Source organism: Rhagoletis pomonella, unplaced genomic scaffold (assembly GCF_013731165.1).
Source record: "Rhagoletis pomonella isolate Grant_MI unplaced genomic scaffold, Rhpom_1.0 Rhpom_scaffold_00007, whole genome shotgun sequence".
Classification (NCBI taxonomy): domain Eukaryota; kingdom Metazoa; phylum Arthropoda; class Insecta; order Diptera; family Tephritidae; genus Rhagoletis; species Rhagoletis pomonella.
In genome coordinates, this window is record NW_023458561.1 from 2148367 (window position 1) to 2153977 (window position 5611).

A 5611-nucleotide genomic window follows, 5' to 3' on the forward strand; every position below is an offset into this window, starting at 1 on the left:
AAAGATAAAGATGAAGATTTATTACAATAAGAACTAAAAAAAAAAAATTTTTGATTTAAAGATTCGTTAAATAAGGATAGAAGTTCCCTAACTTGATGTTATTTAACCTTTTATACTAGCTTAAAATAGGATTAAAGTAATTGGCACGTAGTCATAGTCGAAATAAAGTCCACTGAAAAGATAGTTGCTGTTATTTTTTACAGGCATCCCATTGGTAGAGGGCTTCGGGTGTACAAATTTGTTGTAACATCAGGAGTTGAAGACTTGCTCTAGCTGCTCGTCTCTAAAAATTTCCTCCAATCACGCCGTAAGCATTTTTCCCATGTGAACTTGCAACAAAGTTCAATTCTGCCATTTCCTTGAAGGGATTTTCATGATTTCAGACCTTTAGTAAAGTTAATATCATTTATTCATATTGTTTTTGTTTTTTCCACACCTTTCCTCTTTCAAAAATGTACAATTTCATAAAATTTCAATGTCTATTTATCATATTGCTTGAGCGTTAGACGATCTAGAGTCCATACGGATAAGTTGCCCATTACGCCCATTTGGGAACTTAAAGTTGACATTATAGACAATGTTTTTATGTAAAAGTAAAAATTAAAAAAATGCTATAATCAAAAGAAAAATGTTTACTTAATTTTTTTTTTGTTTTTTTATACGTTGAACATTAATGTTAAAAATGTACAATTAAAGCCCATAATGAGCCGGAAGAAATACATTTTTATAATTAAGTTTCGTTAAAAGGTTTCCAAGATACAACACTTTAAAGAAAGGTATGTATGACGTTTTCTCAAAATGTAAGTTCCGTGTAAATAGGAAACCCTACGTCATATCGCCAAAATATGCTGCACGTATATTCACGTTACCTAGACCTTCAATCTCTTCAACTTTCATCCAAATCCTGAGAGGTCGCGCACAGAGGTGGCCGCGGTGACATGAAATGGGAATACCCCTCTTTTTATAAAACCGGTCTCAGTGGACAGGAGCCTAACCCCCCTGACCACTTAGATTACCGCGTGGCGAGCGGGCATTGTGCGGCGGGTAAAACCGCCTCACAATGCCAAGCCATCACGATTGAATACGTACTGTTCCGCCTCCGCAGGTAGGCACGGGGCGCATCGAGACGGCTTTGGCCCCCCCCTGCCTGCGGGAGGGGCCGACAGTTTGCAGGAAACATCTTCACGATCACTGGGCCGCAAATAGTATCGCCGCCCCTAGGCCAGACCACTGCTGAAGAGCGGCTACGTGCCATCTGTAGGGACCGCCCACATCCTCGTCATCTAGGGCCGTAGTCACCGCCATTACTCATCAGAGCCGGAGTTGTCCTCTTCGTCAAAAATCCGGGTCGCTAACGCTATGTATAACCGAGCCTGTTATCACGGCGGGAGGTCGTTAGCGCCCTCGTCACTATTTGAGCGCCCGCATTGGCTGCGGCACCGCCGCTCTCATTGGCTGCAGCACCAGTACTGTGGGCGTTTACCATTCTTACGCTCGCTACTGCTCTCACCGTCACCGTTACCATCACTAGCCACCGGACAGCCCCCGCCCCCTGAACCACGACGCCGACCGCCGAGCAGTTAGTCTCTCTCCCTCTCCGTACCTCCCTCTCTCTTGTTGGACGTCAAGGTGCCGATATTCTGGCCAAACAGCAGCGTGTGTGTGTGGTTGTGTTCACTACAGTAAACTACTGTGTTATGTTTTATTCAGTGGGGTTTAGTGGGACCTCCGCCCAACCCTGGAGCGGCTGAGTTACCTCAGCCTTCGATAAAACCCACCTCATAAATGGCGCCCGAGCAGGGACCCAGCTCTGCAGGCGCATGTGCAAAAGCATCAACAAGCACCAACCCTGTCGGAGCGGGTTCACCGAACACACCACAACAAATAACATACCGACGAGCGAAAATAACACCACGACGCTGAACGTGGGCTCTCTGGGCTGGATATACCTACTGAAGAAAGAGAGATTAGTGGAGGAGTGCAGACAACACCAGTTACCAGTTGAGGGGAACACAGTCGCTGAGTTACGGAGTACTTTAAGCCACTTCATCAGAACCAAGCGACGTAGAAAATCAACCGAAAACCTCCTAAAAGAACACGAAATGGAGATCACCGCTGAAGAAGCCAGGGTAGCAAAGCCATCACCCGAAGCCACCCCAGGCATAAAACTGGGCGAATCATTCTTACAGTTCGGAGGAGCGAAACCGGCAGCTCCCCAGCGAGACAGGTTAAGTAACGCTGAAGTAATGAGCACTGTCCATCGTTGGGGCGTACACTATTCCGGCGGCGATGCCCTACACGACTTCCTGGAGCGGATTGAGGAACTGGCCGAATGCTACCAAATCCTGCCAGACCAACTGCTCCCAACCCTCCCCGAGATCTTACGCGACAAAGCACTCCACCTGGGCTAGATTCCGCGCCGAGGCAGAAAGATACTTCCTGCCTAAACGACACATAAACCAGTTAGAAGATACCATTCGCAAGCGATCGAGGAGCTCATGGAGCTTACCGATGAGTATGAGCTGCTTAGAAACGAAGAATCCAGACAAAATAGACAAAGGGCACACAACCTTTCCACTGCTGCAAGAAGCGTGGGCATCAGCGTTACCATTGTCACAACCCACGGCGGCTGTTCTACTCCCGTTGCGGACAAGGCGGAACTTTCTTCAGGAATTGTCCATGCCCCAAATCAACCATTACAGCGCCACCCATCACCCAAGCTACTACATTGCAATCCGAACGGCGGAATATCGACGGTCGCTTCTACGCCGACGTAACCATCGAAGGCTTACACGTACGAGCACTAATGGACACAGGAGCCACTCTGACGTACGTGGACGACAGCATGCGCGCCCACTTAGAACGACTCAACATCCGACCGCAGCCTAATAAGCAGAACATCCAACTTGCGGATCAGACATGCGTTGCCAGTACGCCCACCTACCCCGTCAGAATCAAGTATAACGAGCGAACCTAGCAGAACGAATAATACTAGGAATGGTCTTCCTGTCAAAACGAGGCATTGTTGTAACCTTAGATGGCCAGCCACTAAATCCCGATACGTCACCGAAACCTACACCCACGATGTGTTGCCTAACAGAACGGGCTCATCTGGATGAGGAACCGAACCAGGAACTAACCCACTCCTTAGACTACCTCAAGATGCTGTTTTCCAAAATCACCGGCCCAATCACCACAGCCAAGCGTGTCATTACACTGCGACACAACCTACCGGAGTTGTACTATTACCCGTCGGCCAAAGTTACTCAGATGCAAACAGCTAAGGTAGCATCACGCAAAAGATCGAGAAAGAATCTCCAACCAACACCACCTGACGAACCTCGGCCAATATTACCATGGCGACCTCCTCGAAGCAGTCCCATGGCCACCCAACAAGCCACGTATCCGGAGCGTGAAAATGGAGCCACCTTTAGCATTACCACACCCAGACCAATGGGAACCGCTGTTCACGATCACTACACGCCCTGCCGAAACTCGCGATATAACCAGCCCACCAGCCGACAGCAACAACAAAGAGATCACCACGGTAAAACCCGTACTAGACCGTGCAGTACACATCGAGGAGACAACACCGGAAGATCCATTCCGAAACCTGCGCCTACAATGACCATACAACAACTTACGCAAATGGCGAATCCGCTGGCACAGACGCGAACTCTATGTCCTCCGCATGGACGCAGACCACGCCCTGGTCAGGAACCGCGAGCAAATCCGTGTGATAGAATTTGAAGATCGAGAAGGAAGCTACACAATACGACCCACCAAAATTGTAAAAACACCCCACGGAACTGGAAGATTAACATCCCATCATATATATGCCATACTCACTTATAAAACGCATGAAATGAACAACTTATTTTTTGCTTTCTGAATTTTCTACCTTTAAGTGAAATGTAATTTCATACCTGAAAGAGGAAAACTAGGTGTAACTATAAGTAACCTTACAAGTACAAAACAAATATTTATAAATATTAGTCTCGAGAATAGTATTTATTTTAAGTAAATTTTTTTGGTTATTTTATGTAAAAAATGTTTTTCTTTCTCACCTTACAAAAATATATATCTACAATAAAAGTCACTAAACACACACACCGGCCGAGCCTCCACACTTCGTGTGAATGTTTTACCATTACCGCCTCACAATGCCAAGCCACCACGATTGAATACATACTGCTCCGCCTCCACAGGTAGGCACGGGGCGCATCGAGACGGCTTAGCCCCCCTCCCCCCCTGCCTGCGGGAGGGGCCGACAATTTGCAGGAAACATACTAACGATCAGCTTCCGTAGGTCAACTTCCGTAGCTTTCCTTCTGTGACTATTTCGGACCGCCAGCATCAACTACCGCCTCTAGGCCACGACTAAAGTGAAGATCCGCCGCCGACTGTCACCGAGGACCATAAATTGTGCCAGTGCTATCCAGGGCTGTCGCTACCTTCAAGGACGAGCACATCTTCACGATCACTGGGCCGCCAATAGCATCGCCGCCCCTAGGCCAGACCACTACCGAAGAGCCGCTACGTGCCATCTGTAAGAACCGCCCACATCCTCGTCATCCAGGGCCGTAGTCATCGCCATTACTCATCAGGACCGGAGTTGTCCTCTTCGTCAAAAATCCGGGCCGCTAACGCTATCACCGCCCACGGGCCGTCATCCCCCGTCACGAGCATCAGAAACCTCAGGTACGCCCAGCCACCATCGCTCAGGGCTGGTGCCCCCGTCGTAACCAAAAAGAGGCCCGATAGCATAACCAGGGCCGCCGAGACTGTTATCACGGCGGGAGGTCGCTACCGCCCTCGTCACTATTTGGGCCACCGTCAACAACACCGCAGGGCCGTAACCACTACTACAAAGGGGCTGCTACTGCCGCCGCAACCAGCTCTCATTGGCTGCAGCACCAGTACTGTGGGCGTTTACCATTCTTACGCTCGCTACCGCTCTCACGGTTGTCATCATTGATCACCGAACCGTCACCGCTCTCACCGTCACCGTTACCGTCACTAGCCCCCGGACAGCCCCCGCCCACTGAACCACGACGCCGACCGCCGACCAGTTAGTCTCTCTCCCTCTCCGTACCTCCCTCTCTCTTCTTGGACGTCAAGGTGCCGGTATTCTGGCCAAACAGCCGCGTGTGTGTGTGGTTGTGTTCACTACAGTAAACTACTGTGTTTTATTTTATTCAGTGGGGGTTAGTGGGACCTCCGCCCAACCCTGGAGCGGCTGAGTTACCTCAGCCTTCGATAAAACCCACCTCATAACAGGTTATATATGAAAATTAAAGATAATTTTCTGTTTTATTTTAATAAAGTATTCAAATGTATTACTAATTAGTAATTTTTTTGTTTAAAATATTTTTTTTTTATAAAAAAGGTATTTTTTCCTTTGAATGTGTTTTTTCTAAAATTTTTATATACGAAGTATACAAATATGCAAATCAGAAGAAAGGGGATTTAATCGTCTTTAAAATGATCCCAATATTTAAAAAAGAGGTTAGTAATTTTGTTGTTTACAGTATTTTGTTTATAAAAATAAAGCTATTTTTTCATTTAAATGTGTTTTTTTTTTCTAAAATTTTTATATACGAAGTATACA